Genomic DNA, 19,856 nt, shown 5'->3' with positions numbered 1-19,856 from the left:
ATTTGAAAATCTATCTACATCTTCCTCAGCCCCCTCCACGCTTCCCACAACTCTGCTTCGGATTCAGTTTCTTAGGAACAATTGTACCAAAGCAGGGGCACTTCCACACTAGGAAGTTTTCCTGTCCTCGTTCTTTCATCAGTACGATATTTTCTCAATTTGCGCTTACAATGGAGATCCCACACAGCACAGTCTAATCTGGTTATTAGCTGGGTTTTTTCTTTCACATCAGGTGTGCATTATCATCACCCCCTCCCTCCATTGCTGTCTCTCCTCCTTCATGAATCCTTGTCCACCCTCTTTCCCCTTGTTCTGTTTTCAGACACTCGCCTAGTGCTAAAGAGGAATTGTAAAATAACACAAGCCTTTAAAAAACAAAACCCAGAAAACCTTACACAGTGCTGCTCAGAATTAACCTGTTCTCTCATAAATTCAGGGCAAAATTTCAGCACTAGAGATGCCAGCCTCCAGGCACCGCTTGGAGATGCCTCTGGAATTTACAGATCATCTCCAAACTACAGAGATCAGTTCCCCCGGAGAAAATGGCTGCTTTGGAGGGTGGACTTTATGACATTGTGCCTCACTGAGGTCCCTGTCCTTCCCAGGCTCCATTCCCAGATCTTCAAGAATTTTCCAACCTGGATCTGGCAGCCTTAACCCACCCCCACCCCCCTCTGGTGATCAGAGGAAATGAGGCAACCCTGTTCAGAACTGGGCTGGAGATTGCGGGCAATTGCCAGGGCCAGATCTAGGGTGGGGGCAGAGGGGGGTGCTTGCCTGGGGCGCCGATGGAGGGGGCGTACCAAATTGGGTATGGAGTCCATTGTATTCTATGGGGCCATAAGATAGAATAGGGTTGCCAAGTCCAACCCCAGAAATCTCTGGGGACTTTGGGGGTGGAGCCAGGAGACTTTGGGGGTGGAGCCAGGAGACACTGGGGTGGAGCTAGGGGAGGGGGGAAACGGCGCCGGGGAGCGTGGCGGGCCGCCCCGCAGCTGCCGCCTCTTCTCGCCGTGGCTGCTCCTCTGAGATGGGCTAAGGCTGAGCCCATCTCGGAGGAGCAGCCACGGCGAACGGAGAAGAGGCGGCAACGGCGCGGCGGCCTCAGCTGCTCCGCCTCTGGAGTGGAAGCGGAGGGGGGGTGGAGGCGGGCCGGGGGCATGGCGAGCCGCAAGTCCGGGTCATAGAAGGGCCCGGATTCGCGGCTCGCCATGCTCCTGGCCTGCCTCGCCTTCCCCTGAGCTGCTGCCGCCTCTTGGCTGCTCCTCCGAGATGGGCTCAGCCTGGGCCCATCTCGGAGGAGCAACTGCGGTGGGCGGGGAGGGGGCAGCAGTGGCGCGGCGGCCTCGCCCGATCCAGGATCGGGCGGCTCGCCATGCTCCCCGGCGCCGTTTCCCCCCTCTCCCCCCGCTTCCATTTTTTTGGGGAGCAGGGGAAGAGGGTGGAAAACCTGGGGTCCCCCGCCAGGGCGGGAGGGTTGGGAAGCCTAAGATAGAATGGCCCAAAAGGGGGCATCATTTTTTAATTCCCCCCCCCGCTCAAAAAAAATGTAGATCCAGTCCTGGCAATTGCCCAGCCCTTACTGAGTTAATTATAGCACCAAGAAAAAACTGTGGTTTTTAATTGCTATAGTGAAACAACAGTGCATTAAAGAGTTAAAAAATAAAAATCTTTTGGATAAATGGTGGAAGGCATACCTTCCATTTGGGCAGGGTCTGAACAAATCCCAAGTCCTGGGTCACTGTGGTGCCTAGAAATTTCATTGTGAAACCTAGTAATTTTTGTGTTTGTAATAATTAGAAAATATAATCATATATAACTCTTAAGATTAAAATATGAGCCCGGCTCCTGATTTTTGGAGCTGGATTCTATGGCCGAAGTAAAACTGTCCATATCTGAGAATCTTTCTTTCACAATCCCCTGCCCCTCTTTCTTCTTAATGGCAAGACTCACACAATGTAACAGGCATAGTGCAATTCTGTTTTGAATTCCTTTTAAAAAAGGGGAGGCATATTTAGAAAAGCCTAAATGCAGCTGCCCCCATTCCCTAGGACTTGTGATTTGTCAGTGAAGCTCAGAGAGATTTTTGCTTTTGCGTGTGTGTGTGTCTTTAAACCCTAATGGATAGATGGAGGTAATAGGGGGCGACATTCCTTTTCATTGAAATCAAACGTATACCCTCCATTCTAGAAGCAATGTGCCAGCAATGCTTCACATGGAATTTTTTTCCTCAGGTTTTTAAAAAAGTGTACCTTGGGAAAACCTGCCAAGGAGTCAAGTAAAACCTGGAAGGGGAAAGACCAGACAACAATTTTAGTACAGAAGCCCCCAGAAGAACTGTTGCAGGTGGAAAGGCAAGGCAACACAATCCATCTGTGTTGAAGTGACTTGTTTACAATAGATTAAGTGTGGCTCCTTTCTTTGGATTCTTGGTCTTTAAAATTTTCTCTGTAGTTACTTTAACCCTGGTAAAGTGATATCATATTTTTATGCTATTATGGTTGCCTAGAAGGTCCTTGATGGACAGGGCAGCCTAAAAACAATTGAAATAACTGAATAACCTGCAATGGTTTGTATCTCCCTTTTTCTTCCATGGAATTCAGTGCAGCATATTTGGGGTTATCTATTTTGTCTGCTTAACGCCCTCGAATCATAGAATCATAGAGTTGGAAGGGACCACCAGGGTCATCTAGTCCAACCCCCTGCACAATGCAGGAAACTCACAAATACCTTCCCCTAAATTAACAGGATCTTCACTGCTGTTAGATCGTCATCTAGCCTCTGTTTAAAAACCTCCAAGGAAGGAGAGCCCACCACCTCCTGAGGAAGCCTCTTCCACTGAGAAACCACTCTAACAGTCAGGAAGTTCTTCCTAATGTTGAGCCAGAAACTCTTTTGATTTAATTTCAACCCACTGGTTCTGGTCCTACCTTCTGGGGCCACAGAACACAATTCCACACCATCCTCTATATGACAGCCCTTCACGTACTTGAAGATGGGGATCATATCCTGCAGGGAAGGTTAAGACAGACAGCACTTCTTCAAGGCTACCACCTGAGCCTCCCAACTGAATAGCAAGTTGAACCCTGGTCGCCCATCTCCAAATCCCTGGTTCTGCCAACAGCACCCCCCTCCCCCCCACACACACCTGCTTTCAGCAAAGACAGACTTCCTGGACAGATCCTTGTACCAGACAGATGTAAGGTGCTTAAGTGAGGGACACATTTTTCATTGGCTTCATCAGCAATGCCTGAACAGACATACCATGACCTTGGACACTTAGCCCAGACCCAGACCACAAGACAACCATGCGCCTAGCAGCCTCCCTGTATTTATCCACGTGACAGCCAACCTCTGGGATGTTGTGCCATATCCCGCTGACATCCCTGCGGCACTCATGTTTCCATTAACACTTCTATCCATGAACGTTTTGAAAACACACTCAGTTAACTCCCCTTGCAGATGTAAAAAAAAAAAAAAACGGCTCATTACCAGGTATGTGAATTAACTCAGTCCATTATACCAAAATTAGGATGGTGATTTAAAAAATTAATCCGGGAGACCAAAAGTAAAAGGGGTGCATTTCAAGGCAATTTCTCACTCAGTGCAATTTCTAGAATGTGAGGTGCCAGTGCTCAAGCTTTCCTGGAAATTATTCCCCTTAATCTCACAAGTGCACAGCCTCCTGCCACCTCATTGAAGAAAAGCTAATCTATACATGCCCAGAGGCATTCTCATCTCTATTCTTTCTTCATATGTTCCAAAGCTAAGCTGAGGCTTTAGCACTAAACCAGAGTAAGCTGTCCTGAACTCCATTTTCTTTGACCTATTTCCCACTTACCTCACTTCACTTCACTCACTCTCACTCACCACTGGATTTCACACAAGCTGCCCCGAGGCTGCAACTCGCCTCACCTCTTTGGTGCAGCAAACAAGATCCTCTAAAGACCAGTTTCTGTTTGCCGCATGACAAAGGCAAAGCTAATTGCAGCCCTGGGGCAGATAGTGTGAAATCTAATGGAAGCCCTGCAGAGAAGAGCATGAGAGTGGCATAAAGCTAGTGGGAAATCGGTTTGTGTTCCTCCTATTCCATGCTTGCCTTCCCCAGCGCTCCCTTTTCTCGCTTCTCAGCAGCTGTCACAGCATAGATTGTAAATTCCTTGGGGCAAGAACCCATATTTTATTGATTCTTTTACCATATGCAATAGTATTCTTTTGTAATGCCAAGTACACCGAATGGATACCTGTGGTCTAACCCACAGATTTAAGTCAGATCATCAAAGTTGATTACAATTTGTTAGACATATTTCTTGAACTGATAATCTTCAGTTGTATCATTGAGTGACATTTGACTCATTCCCCAGGAAAGTTCTTCTGAGGATTAGAAAGTTAACTGAACTTCTGAGCATGTGAAGGTCAGCAAGAGCTGTGGAGTAAGTCGTTTTCCAGAGTACCTGAGTGCTGAAGAAACGATACATCCCAGAACTCTTTCAGTCTTTAAAAAAATCTCTGATGTGCATGCTTATTCATGCTTACCTCAGTACAAACAGCCCTAGGGTATGCACGCAGTTTAAAGGGTTCCTGAAGTCTCTCACACACTTGTGAAAAATCATATGTCCCAAGGGCCAGACTCCTATTTCAGGATCCAACTACAATCATACCTGTGGGTCTTGTAATGGCTTGGAAGCAATTTAAATTGGGAGGAAAGTATGGAGCTCTAGGTTTAAAAAATCCACCACTTCCCCAGTCCAGGAAATCCACAAATGCTTTAAAGCAAGGGGGGGAAGTCAGGAGATCTGATCATGGATTTCACATTGTATATCTGTTTCAGCCTTCAGCAGCATGCCAGTGCATACATTCATTGTGTTAGAGCAGCTCGCTCTATACCCATGCCCTTTAGCAAAACTGGCAGCAGCTTTGGGTACAGTAGCCCTAGGACAGCTTAAACTGCATGATAAAGTAATTGTGGATATGGATGGAAGAGACACAGACCCTGGGCAGACTTTGAATATGCTGTCCCCATTTCTAACCTCCACTGGTTTGGGTGACCCTTCCCAGGTTCTGAGTTCTGGCACTTCTACCATGCTCAATGGGAGCCCACACTAAGCGCGATCTTCCCCAAATGCATTTCATGTGAATGAGGTAACAGGTATATTTTCCATGTGCATACAGCCTCAGAATACATATGCAGAATCACGGAATTCTGAGGGAACATGTTCATGTGCACCAAAGCTGCAAATGCCCAGGAAATACATGTTGCTTCATTCACACAAAACAGCAATCACACCCATGGAGGGAAATCACAAAAAGTACATGTTCCCATTATATGCAGGTGAAGCACCCAAATAAAATGTTTGAAAATGGCTTGTGTGTATAAATTTTACTATGTGCTCAGTGTGTTTTTGTTGCAACTGGGAATTCTGGAGCCTTCCTAAATGCACAAGGACAGCTGTATCCACACAGGTTCTAAGCAAACATTCATCCAAACATATGAAGGGACTGTGGCTCAGTGGTAGAACAACTGCTTGGCATTCAGAACGCCCTAGGTTCAATTTCCGATCTCCCCAGTTAAAAGGATCAAGCAGTTGGCGATATAACAGACCTCTGCCTGAAACCCTGGAAAGCCCCTGCCAGTCTGAGTAGACAATACTGATCTTGATGGACCAGTGTTCTGATTCATATAAGGCAGCTACACGTGTACATAGGAACAGGAAAACTACATACAATCTCATCCCCCCACCTCCCAAGTAACAGCCCACCTCTGCAGTCCAAACCAATAACAGGACAACATTAGAAAGGGAACAATGCACCCCACCCCTCCCCACCCCAAAAAAACCTTGGAAATGCCATAACATCAGCTGGAGATCAGATTGCTTTTGATGCATTCAGTCCCTTCAAAAACTTCCTTCTTTCCTCCAGTCCCAAGAAACTTCAGGAAGTCAGAATCTTGCTAATGACTTAGCTAGTGTTTACTACTGTTCTCTAGAGAATTAAGAGAACCTTTTGCCTGTGATTTTTTTCTTGTTTTAGATGCCAAAAAGGATGTGATGTTCCAATTTTCCTGAACACACAACAATCCCTCTTTTATACAGATAGCCTTTGTGACAGACCCATCAAAGTCATGATAGTTAAATGGAGCATCTATATTCAGAGGTAGTGGACCTCCCAGTTTCAAGCACAGGAGCAGGGCAAGGGGGAGACACTTGGGGGATCGCTGCTGTTGCCTTCATGCTGTGCCCATAGGTTTCCCAGTAGAATTCCACTGGTATGAGGAAGATGGGAATGTTCAAAGGAAATGCACACACAAAGGCACAAAGGAGTTCATGGTTCATGCTATACTCACAACTGAGAAGCACTAAACTTAACGTGCATGCATCCACCAAAATTCAACGGCCATCCTGGGAAATTCTACATTTTCTTTAGGCAACACCCCAATGTGAATTTAATTTGGGGTCGCTCTCTATTTCACAACTGCAGGAGTTAACAACTCCATGAGAATCATTGCAGAATATACAATTCCAAATAAAAATACCCCCCCCCCCCCAATTAGCAGCAACAAGCCAAGAAATGTAGAATCTATTCTGTCCACTGGAGTATGACAGAGACTCTGATTTTGCTGATATGTGTATGTCAATAATCATTTCAGATTTTCCATAGCCACTGCAAGGATGCTGAGCCTCAGGTGCAAGCGAGAAAATGTTCAAAATCAGTTATTTTTGTAACAGGATACTTCTGGAGGACTTGGGTGTCCAAAAGTGCATATAAACATAGACTTGGGAGGAAAGCTCAGATGCCTTATCAGTTTATAGTGTTTTTTCTTGCTCAGTCTTACAACTCAACTCTGAGGAAGGATTGCTAAGATTCCCATTGTACAGGCAGAAAACGCAGGCTGAGAGTTCCCTTTAGTGTTTTTGCCTTTTTAAACTTGGGTGCCCAAGCACTACACAGTGTGGTGTAGTGATTGGAGTGTCAGAGTAAGATCTGGGAGACCTATGTTCAAATTCCCACTCTTGCCATGGAATCCTGCCTACTTCACAGGGTTGTCATGTCAAGATAAAATTGAGGAGATAACAATGTTGTAAGCCACTTTGTGTCCCCACTGGGGAGATAACAAGGCATAAACATATAAATTACCCAGGGCTTTTTTGTAGCAGGAACTCCTTTGCATATTAGGCTACACCCACTTAATGTAGCCAATCCTCCAAGAACTTACAGTAGGCCCTGTAAGAACAGCCCTGTAAGCTCTTGGAGGACTGGCTACATCAGGGGGATGTAGCCTAATATGCAAAGGAGTTCCTGCTACAAAAAAAGCCCCTAAATTACCTATTTTGTACCAAGTGGCAAAACCCACAGCTTTTCAATTAATCCTAAAAGCAAACTGTATGAGGTTCTTAGGGCTGCCAACCTCCATGCAGGACCTGGAGACTTCTTGCTATTATAACTGATCTCCAGGAAACAGATTAGTTTCCATAGGAAAAAATGGCTGCTTGGGAGCGTGGACTCTCTGGCATTCTACCCTACCGAAGTCTTTCCACAATCCCCACCCTTCCCAGGTTCCAAAATCTCTAAGTATTTCCCCACCCAGAGCTGGCAACCCTAGTTTTGATCCCATACATGACTGAGGAAGGCTGTTAACCCAAATTTCCTAAGTCCAACACTCTAGGTATACTAGGAGACAGTCCTGTTCTAGTCCACACTAGGACACAACCTGAAGATCAGGTGGGTGAGTGACAACCCCGCTTTGTATGAATGCTTTCCAATGGTCCTACAGGAAATCAGTGGATTTCTAGTATAATCTGGAAGAAAATGCACCCCCAGGAAAAATCTGTTATTCCTTTTAGCTCTACCTTAGCACTAGAGTTGCTGCCTGTATAACATCCAGCATGCTTGTTGAACTGTAAAACGTCTCTGCAGGTATTCCTGGAATTCTGCTGTCCATGTACTTTTTTTTGTAAAGATATGCTTTGTTGGATCATTCCAAAGGAGCATCCATTATTTACAGCAGCGACAGCCAGGGGAGTCCACAAGTAGGGCCTGAAGGTAATAGCTGTCCCCACTGCGAAACCCATGTCTCCTGTTGTCTCCCCATATCAGTAATCAAGAAGCATATTTCTTCTAAATATGGACAGTCCATTTTGCTATTGTGAGGAGAGGCCTTTGATACACCTCTATTCTATAGCCTTATCTCCTTTCAAAGCTGCCTCCACAGGGAAGTGGTTCTCTGCTGTGGATTAATTTCCACCCCAAATGCAGAGGCACGCAGTGTCAGTGCAGCATCCTCATGAAAGTTTCCTCCACACTTTCCTCAATCATCCCCTTATGGCCATAGTTTCCTCCACCAAACCACTAAAGGGTCCCCCCCCCCCCGCCTTTTGACCAGCTTTTAAAAAGAAATTCGTGGTTGTTACATTGCTACAGGGCAGTGATATAGTAATGACTCTTTCTCCCTCTTAAGCTAGCAAAACCCACTCTGGAAGCAGAGAGGTAGAACAACAGCACCGGGAGTAAAATGGCACCAGTGTAGGTGGGAGGTTCAAGCATATACACCTTTCCATGTGAACATATGAAGTTACCATATAGTGAATCAGACCCTCGGTCCATCAAGGTCAGTATTGTCTACTCAGACTGGCAGCAGCTCTCCAGGGTCTCAAGCTGAGGTTTTTCACGCCTACTTGCCTGGACCCTTTTTAGGTGGAGATGCCAGGAATTGAACCTGAGGCCTTCTGCTTACCAAGCAGATACTCTACCACTGAGCCACCGTCCCTCCCACTAAGCCATCATCCCTCCCAATGTGCATACTTGCTTCCCCGAAAGATTAAAACAAAGCAAGGCTGGGGAAGATCAGAGCACAGCAGGAGAAACTCTGCCAAGTGGACCACTGGTGTACAAAGTGGTATGGATGCTCCAAAAACCATGGAAGAGCAAAACACCTGTGCAGATACAGTTTGCACCAGTGACCATCATTGGCTCTGGAGGCAGCAAAGTTCATTACACGAAGTGAGAAGGTCATTCTTCAGTCCTTCATTAATCTACTGTCAAATCAGCTTACCTAGCTGACCCTAATTTCTAGAAGAAGAAAAAACATATCTCCGTCATCTTTCTCCATAGGTAACATAATATATCCCTGGAGACAAAAAGTATACAATTCCCCTTCTAATATTATTTTTCATGCATCTAAAAATTCTTTCTCTCACACATAATTCAGCAGCTCAGTGGTAGGACAACTGCTTGGCATGCGGAAGGTCCCAGTTTTTAATTTACAGTTTTTAAAAAAGACCACGCAATAGGTGATGGGTAAGACCGCTACCTGAGATCCCAGAGAGCTGTTGCCAGTCTGAGTAGACAATACTGACCTTGATGGACCAGTGGTTGGATTCAGCATAAGGCAATGTCATGAGCAAACACAGGGTTGCCGTGAAATATACATGAGGTTGCAGCAAATCCTGGTTCCCTCATCTGTATGATTTGTGCATGTGCAAACACCTGTTGGTCTTCTGCAGACATTTCATTTAAGACTGTACCTCTTCTTGGATATGCATCTTAAAAAGTTATTCCATACTTACTACTTAGCTATGTGTGCACTGATATATTCTTAGAAACTTACTAGAAAAGTCAACTTTAGATTTTTTTTTTTCACCTAGCAGAATTAAGATACTGCCTTTGCCATTTACACATCTGGAGCAGCTATCTCAACTAGACCTTTGTGAGCCATTATTCCGAAGGACTGCACTGGGAAAGGGTTCCAGCCATACAATGGCAGGACCTCTGGGATCAGAGCCTTTTTGAGGGCAGACCTCTAGGTTGTACAGTCGCCAAACTGTAGAAACTGGAGGCGCCACCAATAATTACAGAAATAGCAATGAAACATTGGACCGTCACGAGGCGCATGCACATAACCGGCGAAGGAGGGGGTTGCAGATTTCATAACCTCCCAATGGTGGTATTTACACCTAAATGTTAATCTTTAATTTTTGAATCAACATCTTTTAAGACTCGTCCACCACAGTGACAAAACAAAACAAAACCCAAACCCTTTCCAGCATTGTTTTGCTCTAGTTCCTAAAACTACTTCGGATGTACCTCCCCGTTCACATATCCATCAACGGAATCTGTAATCTACCACTCTGGCCTGCCATGCAAACATTTTTTTTTTTTCAAAATACACTTAATTTTGCAAACAGTGGCTTTTACTCCGTACTTTGTACTGTTAAGATTCCCTCCCTTAACATTGCCCTAAACTGCTCTAGTCTTTGTCAGGGGCAAAAAAGGCAAATGTTTTCTTCCCGCCCTTTTCATTAGGCAAACTGCGAAACGAAAGACTTCTTTTTTTGGGGTATCTGTTTTTTTTCTCTCATTTCTTTCTTTCTTAAAAAAAAAAAAAGGCAAAATAAAGTCCATACCTGGGTGCTGAGATGAAGTTTTAGGGGAAGAAGGGAGGATGTTTTCAGTAGTTTAATCCACGGTGCTAAAGGAAAAAGAACCGATGCAGCTTTCTTTCGCCCTAGATGGAGAAGCCGGGCTGGAAAGAAACTTCTGCAAGCTGATGCAAGATGCCTTTGCGAGCGATTTTGCATTCTGAGGATTCCTGGGTTCCAGCCAGAAATCCCACAATCCAACATATTTCACATTTGGTTTCAATTAGGGAATGAGAAGGGGGGGAGCCAGTCACCAATTGGGGCTGGCTTTCTCTTGGTAGGCTCCTTTCCTTCCCTCAAGGGAACTTGTTCCAAACTGTAATTTACGACAAAACCCATTCATTGCAAGAGGAAAGGCGGGGGGGGGGGGGGCGGAATCTATAGCCAACAGGCTCCTAGACATATGTAGCCTCTTTTATAAATTAAAAGGATGCCTTGGCTTTTTTATTTTTCACTGGAATAAGATTTCAGGGTTTTACTTTGATGTTACTGTCCTGAAAGGAATTGATAAACAGAACGGCAGAACCGAACTAAGGGAACTGTTGCCAAACTACGTGCTGTTCTTGATATAAATCCTGGCTGCATCCAGCTGGGTGATTTACATAGCAATCCTAAGAATTCCTTCCTAAGAGTAAGCGCTGTTGAGCAGACCTGCTTGGAAATACATTGTTAGAGTAGCATCGTAAGCATATTTAAGCTGTTCTCACTTCTAACCCAATTTACTTCAATGGACTAAGAACAGTGTAACTGTTTGGAACTGTACTATACTTCCCCTTTTGTTTGAGTAAAAAATAAAAACCCTACCCCTCTTCTTTAAAATTAGAGCTGCAAACTGCTACTCTAACAATGTATTTCCAAGCAGGTCTGCTCAACAGCGCTTACTCTTAGGAAGGAATTCATAGGATTGCTATGTAAATCACCCAGCTGGATGCAGCCAGGATTGCATCTGCAAATTCGCGCCCAGCACAATTATTTAGAATAATTGGGGATCTTACAACGTTGCCACAAGGCAAACCAAATGTTAGAGAATTAGAAATAGGCTGCGAGGCATTTGCGAAATATTTTGCAGATAAAATCTCGCTGCTCCGCCAAGACCTGCCTACCACATTAGATACAGTGAGTGAAATTGAGGCTCCGTGCCTGTCTTCGGGTTTAGTGCTGGACCACTTCGACCCACTCAGCCTGGAGGAAGTCGACAGAGTCCTCTCTGCTGCTCGCCCGACAACATGTGATCTGGACCCTTGCCCCTCTTGGCTGATTAAATCCTGCCAAGGGGAGCTTAGATGTCCTTTACGGGACATCATAAATAGATCCCTTTTAGAGGGGCATTTTCCAACACCTCTGAAAGAGGCTTTGGTCCGCCCTCTCCTGAAAAAAGTTACAGCAGACCCGGCTGAATTGGCGAACTACCGGCCGGTGTCCAATTTACCGTTTTTAGGTAAAATTATTGAGAGGGCCGTGGCGCAGCAGCTACAGGGGTTTCTGGATGACGCTTCTGTCCTAGACCCATGTCAGTCTGGTTTCCGGCCGGGCCATGGGACGGAGACGGTGCTGGTCGCCTTAGTGGATGACCTCCAACGGCAACTGGATCGGGGCGGCGTTGCGGTACTGATGTTGTTAGACCTGTCGGCTGCATTTGATACAGTCGACCATCGGTTACTGACGCGCCGCCTCGCCGACATTGGGGTTGAGGGGTCGGCCTTGCAGTGGCTTTCCTCCTTTCTCCTAGGTCGGGGACAGAGGGTGGCTATCGGGAGCGAGCGGTCCCGGAGGCGCACACTGGATTGTGGGGTGCCTCAGGGAGCAGTTCTCTCCCCGATGTTGTTTAATATCTATATGCGCCCCCTTGCCCAGATTGCCCGGCGGTTTGGGCTGGGTTGCCATCAATATGCAGATGACACCCAGCTCTATCTACTAATGGATGGCTGGCCCGACTCCGCCCCAGGGAACCTCGACCGGGCATTACAGGCTGTTGCGACATGGCTCAGGCTGAGTGGGCTGAAGTTGAATCCAGCGAAGACAGAGGTCCTATGCGTGGGTCGCGGCGCTCTGGGAAGGGAAATAGCTCTCCCGACCTTTGATGGTGCGCCATTGAAAGCAGCGCGCCAGGTAAAGAGTCTGGGTGTTTTACTGGAGCCTTCACTATCGATGGAGGCCCAGATAGCAGCCACTGCCAAGTCAGCATTCTTCCATCTGAAGCGGGCAAGGCAGCTGGCCCCTTTCCTTGAGCGCCGGGACCTCGCAACAGTGATCCACGCAACGGTCACCTCAAGACTAGACTACTGTAATGCCCTCTACTTGGGGCTACCTCTGTGCCGGACCCGGAGATTGCAGCTAGTGCAGAACGCGGCGGCCAGGCTGTTGTTGGGACTCCCAAAACGGGAACATATACAGCCGGGGCTACGTGGACTGCACTGGCTGCCGATTATATACCGGGTCCAGTACAAAGTGTTGGTCGTTACCTTTAAAGCCTTATATGGCCGAGGACCTGTCTACCTGAGGGACCGTCTTTCCCCATACGAACCCCAGAGAGCACTGAGGTCAACCGGGAAAAACCTAATGACTGTCCCTGGGCCGAAGGAAATTAAATATCAGAGTACCAGAGCACGGGCCTTTTCGATCGCGGCCCCTACCCTGTGGAACCGACTCCCAGAGGAGGTGCGGGCCCTGCGGAACCTTGAACAGTTCCGCAGGGCCTGCAAGACCACCCTTTTTAAATTAGCATACTCGGACTGCTAGGAAAAACGGTAACCAAGGGTCCGCCAATGCGGTCTAAAGATCTATACCGCATCACAACTGTATTATTGGATTGGTTTTAAGTTAATATTTTAATGTTTTATTGCTCTATATTGTAATTTTAAGGTTTTACTTGTTATTGTATGATTGTAGAATGTTGTTAGCCGCCCTGAGCCTGCCGTGGTGGGGGAGGGCGGGATATAAATGAAATAAATAAATAAATAAATAATAAATTCAGGGGGGAACGTGTCAAAACAGTCAAAATTATTGCCAGGAATATAGCTGATAGTTGTTTCGAACTCTTGGAGTCTACGGTGTCGTTGGTAGAGATGGCCTATATATTTAAAAATATTCAGTGTTTCCCAAAGTTCCAAATTGTGCATGTGACATTTTACCTCAGAATTCAAGAGTACTGTAAGCATTGTTGGCATGTCTTGATTGGATGTTGGTAGGTCATCAGTTGCCAGATACAAAATACCACTACACTGCCAACTATCAAGTGCATACAATTGCATGTTGACTCTCTCACTCAAATGCTGAATTCCAACAACCACACCGTCTACTATCAAACATATAATCACATAGAAATGGAATACAGTTATATATTAATTTACATCAAAATAGTAACAATGGACAATAAATAAAGACAACAATGGCTGAGTGCACCACAAGTATGATTTGTGAGGGATTTCTATCTTGTTATGCACATATGCTTGCAGAACAGGGAAGGGGGCATCAGTTTTAGCCTTGCCTTTAGAAATAAAACAATCTCTACCAGAACTATTAAATAGAAAATCACTCTATGAGTCAGGGTTTCCAGCCTCCAGAGGGGGCCTGGAGATCTCCAGCTTTTACAACTAATCTTCAGCTGGCAGATATCAGCTCCCCTGAAGAAAATGGCTGGTTTGAAGGGTGGACTGTATGGCATTGAACCATGCTGAAGCCTCTTTCCTCCCCAAACCCTGCCTTCTCCTAGATCCACCCCCAAAGTCTCCAGGTATTTTCCAACACAGACCTGGCAACCCTACTGTGAGTGAATATAGTCACATGTTCTGGGACTGGAATGAAGAACTAATATGTTGTGAGGTGGGATCTCCTCCCCTCCCCACTGCCCAATTCCCAGGTTATTAAAAAGTCAGCACAATCATAATCCTGAAAAGCTTCAACTACCACTTATTCTGTTTTCTATCAGATGGCAGTACAAAGATAAGGAAATCTGATCAGACTATGGAGATAAGACAGCACATTTCAAATAAGCCCCTCCCCCAGAACAGAATGTTCCAGAAACCTTTTCCTACCATGTGATGGTCAACAGGAAGAGGAAACCCACCCAGGAGGCCAAGACTAGAAGGCTATACCTAATAAGAGAAGCATGAAGCTGTTTCTGTGAATAACGTTTTTTTTTTTTTAAGTTTTGAATGTCAAGCAGAACATCAGTCAACAGATAAGTTTGATGGAAGATCTGTTTAATGTGTGTTGCATAACAAAATTCCTGCTAGAGCTGTCAATCACAGATGACAAGAGATTGAATAGAGGAGGTTTACCATTACCTGCATCTGTGTAGCAAACCTGGACCTTCTTGGTAGACTCCCATTCAACTATTAACCAGGGCCAGTTCTGCTCAGCTTCTGAGACAGTGGCCAACCTTCCGGTGGGGTCTGGAGTTCTCCCAGAATTTCCTCAGCTATTTGAGGAAGTGCATGTGCACACATAAACTCATCGTTTGCATAAAACGTAGTTGGTCTTAAAGGTGTCACTGGACTTTGTTCTACTGCTTCAGACCAACATGGCAACCCACCTGGACGACTTATATTGGCATATATTAAAAAAGGAGTCCAGTGACACCTTCTAAACAAACACAGTTTCTTTCAGCACAAGTTTTTAAGTCTGAGCTCATTACCTAGCCCCTTTCAAATAGCCACTATATTCTGCTTGGTAGCCAGTTGCTAATGGGATTTTTTTGTAATTTCAGACAGACCCGTTTTAGTAATCGGCTGCTAACAGATTTTATTTACCTTTTCATACAAAGCCTCTTGGTCCAGTTAGCAAAGCATAAGCCATTTATGAGAGAAACAGCTATCTTCCATTTTCACCTCTTAATCGCAGTTCTAAATTGCTGTGGTGTGCTGTTTAAAATGTCCATAGCGCTCCTATAATGTTGCTTCCCCCCCATCCTTTTTTTGCAGCACAATCTTATGAACATATGAAGCTGCCTTATACTGAATCAGACCCTTGGTCCATCAAAGTCAGTATTGTCTTCTCAGACTGGCAGCGGCTCTCCAGGGTCTCAAGCTGAGGTTTTTCACACCTATTTGCCTGGACCCTTTTTTTGGAGATGCCGGGGATTGAACCTGGGACCTTCTGCTTCCCAAGCAGATGCTCTACCACTGAGCCACCGTCCCTCCCCAAACTTCAAACTTTTTTTGAACATTCTAAGTTAAATGTTATAGTGCTAAATCAATTCAGCACTTCAGTGCTACAGCAGTGCTATTGAGATGCCTTGGCACCATTAGATTGGTCTAGTGCTATAGCACTCTACTTAGAATGTTCAAAAAAAGTTCAAGGAAGATCACGCTGAGAAAAAGGGCTGGGAGGGGAGCCAAACTGGTTGAAATTACCATAGCGCTTCAGAGACAGCTCATTAACAGAAGAAAATTCACAGTATGAAACCCCCATGCCTGAGTCCAGGGCTTGTTTTTTTAGCAGGAACACAATTCTGGTTGTCTTGGCATCAGGGAGTGTGGCCTAATATGCAAATTAGTTCCTGCTGGACTTTTTCTACAAAAAGCCCTGTGTGAAATGGTTTCAGGGTGTGTGGCTTAATATGGAAATGAGTTCCTGCTGGGTTTTTCCTACAAAAAAAGCCCTGCCTGAATCTCTTTACTTGAACCAGGCCAGCAATGGATAACATCCAGTTTAGAACAGTAATGTGAAAGGGGCCATGTTGTCCGGGACCGTCTGGCATTGCTCTTCATATGCAGAGACCAGCATCTAATCTGTTTTCCATTTATGCAATATCCTTCTCCCAATTCATCATGTGGTAGGGCTTGGCATTCTCCTGGACCTGGAATCACAACTGACCTCCAGACTACAGTTTCTCTGTAGAAAATGGCAGGGTCAGAAGGCAGATGGCCAGGCGTCACATCCCTACTAAACTCCCTCTCCTGTCCAAATTTCAACCTTTCCATGCTCTGTCCCCTAATCTTGAAGAATGTCCCAACCCAGAGATGGCAACCTTACTCTGTGGAGACATCTGCTCAAAGTTAGCTTTCTTTTAGTGAATCAGAATATTCCATTTCCCAAATCTATTATCAGGATCTGTTACAAGTCACTGTTATTAAACCTCATGGTTCTGGCATCCATACCCATGAGAAGATGTTTCAGATTAGCCAGCCAATCCACAAGATAAGGTATGATTTAAAACACACACACACCATAGTTAAGCAAACCTAGAAAGATGTCTTTGAATTCCTGTGTCTTCTGATCCCAGTCTATTCACTGTGGTTTGTATTTTTGATTCATCTGGCAAAATTCCTCACAGGATAATCTTTCATCTAAATGTGTCATCCCTGTTGTTTGGATCTAGTGTTTTGTTTTGTTTAGCTGAACAGCCTTCACTTTTGCAATTTCCTGTACTCACAAGTCTGTTTTGCTCTTTGATGCGACTGCCCCCAAATTAGGGATGTCGTCAATGACGGCTTTTACCTCAGTTGTATATTCAAGTGCTGGAATGATAGTGCTGTGGAAAACCTCAGACGCTGATCCTAAACTAAAGGACAATCTTAACAATAGAAATGGGCATCATGGGTAACATCTTCCCTGAGCTATATTTTGTATGATGCTGGGAAACATCCTTGACTAGTACATATTTGAAGGATTACCTCCCCCCATTAGGGCTACCAACTCTGAGTTGGGAAATCCCTGGAGATTTGGAAGTAGAGCTGGGTGGAGAGGGTGTTGGGGAACCTTAGGAGTCCACCCTCCAAAGCAGTTGTTTGCTTCAGGAGAACTCTCTATAGCAGGGGTGGCCAAACTGCGGATCAGGAGCCGCATGTGGCTCTTTCACACATATTGTACGGCTCTTGAAGCCCCCACTGTCCCATATTGTTCAGCCATCAGTTAACAGCATCCTCCCAAACTCTGCCCTCTGTGCACCTGCCTTCAGCGGTAACACAGGCAGCAACCAGAGACAAGGCATTGCCCATGACACCTCTCCTTAGAAATTCGACAGAATAAAACCTCTCTCTTTTTTTTTACCCCAGCTTTTAATGAAGGGTTTAGTTTAAAAAAATGTTTTATGGCTTGCTTCTGGTCTGAACCTGTTTTAATGATATCTTTACATCGTTACTATTCTTGGTTGTTGTTTTTTTAAATTGATATTTGTGAGCTGGTAATGTTGTTTCCTTGTAAGCAACATTGATCAGGACTCTGGATAGGTGGCATAATAATTTCCTAAATTGAACACTTCTTCATATATTAATGAAAATATTAATATAGTATTTTTTTCCTTCCCACTGGCTGTCTGCAGTGAATATTTCCTTCAGAACGACAAAGTTTGCACAAGGGTAGAGAGCCCTAAGATAATTGCTTACCTCTGGATACCATCAGTCTCTCAGACTATTTCCTCTCTGTATGTCCGATCTAGTGTTAATTTTCCCCCAAACTGAAAGTATTCCTCTATTAAAATCTTGATTTTTGACTCTAAGTCTTTACTTATCCCTTACAACTCTGCATTTCTGATACTGTTAATATATTTGCCAGCGCACTCTCAGCTCTGCGTGTGAGTTTACTGGTTATCCAATCTTTTGTGTCTGTAGGTTCCGCCCCTGATGAAGTTCAAAAACAGCTCTTCTTTGCCCACGAAGTCTCTCTCTGGACTTGACTTGGATCCCATGGAAAATCTCCACTGACAGAAGGGATTTCCATCAACAGGGCAGGATATCCTTCCCTCCCTGCCATGTTGTAGCCTCAGATGCCTTCCGAAATGCTGTTCTCGGAGGACAGGAACAAGCAGCTCCCTCTAAAGGGAGGAGAAAGATGGCAAAAATTGCACCCTCCATCAGCAGAAATGTGGCTCCAACTCAATATGTGCATTTTCCTATCTGTTCTGTATGTTTCGGCATAATGAAGTTTCATCTTAAAATCTGGGCATCTCTTATACACACACTAGTTGACATATCTATAGCAATCTCTCTGCAACCAATTACATCTTTTTGTTTTAAATATCTACACACCAGCTTTTCTGTTGAATACTTTGTGACCCAAGGTAGATAACACCTACATTAAAACAATCTGGGTTGTTTTTTTTTAGATCATTAAAACACCAGGTTAAAAAAAATACATTGAGACCAATCAAAAACCATTTATGCCCCTCTAACAGGCTAGCCCCCCTTTGTTCAGGCAGCACAAAAAAGTTCTCTCAAATAACTCCATGTGGCAGCCTCACTGGAATGCCAGGAAGGTAGAAGCCACCTGGACCAACGCGGAGGGGCTACTCCACAAACATGGAACAGGGACTAAAAAAAAGCCTGCACCTGGATGCAAAACATGCCCTTAAGAACAGGAATTCTGACAACAGACCTTAGGAATGAAGCTGTGGCATAATCTCCCAAATTGCCATTTCTTGCAGCTTTCTAGGCAGTTCTAATAGTTGCCTGTTACATAGTTGTGCAATTTAGTGAGAACCAGTTTGGGGTAGTGGTTAAGTGCTCAGACTCTTATCTGGGAGAACCGGATTTAATTCCCCACTCCTCTACTTGCAGCTGCTGGAATGGCCTTGGGTCAGCCATAGCTCTCGCAGAGGTTGTGCTTGAAAGGGCAGCTTCTGGGAGAGCTCTCTCAGCCCCACCTAACTCATAGGGTGTGTTGTGGGGGGGAAGGCAAAGGAGATTGTGACTGCTCTGAGATTCAGAGTGTAGGGTAGGATATAAATCCAATATCTTCTTCAATTTCCCAGAATACACATGTGTATGTTTTTCTATTTGGCATGTAAGAATTTACTCTTCCTTTCTCTTAGCAAATGTTCGTATTTAACTTACAGCTTTCTGAAATAACTTAATCTTTAATATGTAAATTGGTTAACACTGTATATTCTCAATCGTGTAACAAAGTCTTCTGCTGTTCGTTCTTCTCTCCTTCAGAGGATGCATTCTGAACATGTACCTTTTATAAGTAACACTGTGGGCTACAACATTCCTCAAACAACTGCACACTTGTCTCAGAATTTTCTGCTCTAGTTGTCCCACCATCTTTAGGGAATGCATTATACGTATTGAAGGCATCTGAGTAGGAGGAATCCAGCTGTAATGGCTTCTGTAACTTACGACTCAGACTTATGCTGCAACTGTTCCCAGGTCTGTTCTAGAGAACCACTTACTTGTAGCCCCACAGGCTACCATTTTAGTTTAATTTCCACTGACACACCCAGATCCTCCAGCAACTTGTATCACTTAGCATCATGTGTTGCTTTCTTAAGGAAGCCTAGAGTGCTTGGCTGTGGAGGAACCTCTCTGACTCAGATCTTTGGAGAGTCTGCCGTTATGGAATGTTCACAAACATTCCAGCAGCTCAGGTAAGCAAGCGGTTGTAATTCTTGCGCCCAGTGTCTGCAGGAGAAAGGAAACTGTTTGGAATTAAAACATCAGATGGTCTCCTTATGGAGACAGGATCTTTATGAGGCACGGTTAAGGTTGGGAAGAAATCCTA

General features: G+C 44.9%; 1 protein-coding gene across 1 annotated transcript in view; it reads right to left on the bottom strand.

The window, feature by feature from the left end:
* Positions 1-10,586, bottom strand: part of DDR2 (discoidin domain receptor tyrosine kinase 2) — a 61,505-nt gene extending 50,919 nt beyond the window's left edge. Inside the window, exon 1 of the mRNA XM_060232442.1 lies at positions 10,401-10,586. The gene's annotated coding sequence lies outside the window, so the exon portion shown is untranslated. The remainder of the gene's footprint in view (positions 1-10,400) is intronic.
* Positions 10,587-19,856: the final 9,270 nt, after the last annotated feature.

The sequence above is a fragment of the Heteronotia binoei genome, chromosome 2, assembly GCF_032191835.1.
Source record: "Heteronotia binoei isolate CCM8104 ecotype False Entrance Well chromosome 2, APGP_CSIRO_Hbin_v1, whole genome shotgun sequence".
Lineage (NCBI taxonomy): Eukaryota > Metazoa > Chordata > Lepidosauria > Squamata > Gekkonidae > Heteronotia > Heteronotia binoei.
Note: the sequence above shows the minus strand (reverse complement) of the source record. Positions and strands in the feature narration are given on the sequence as shown.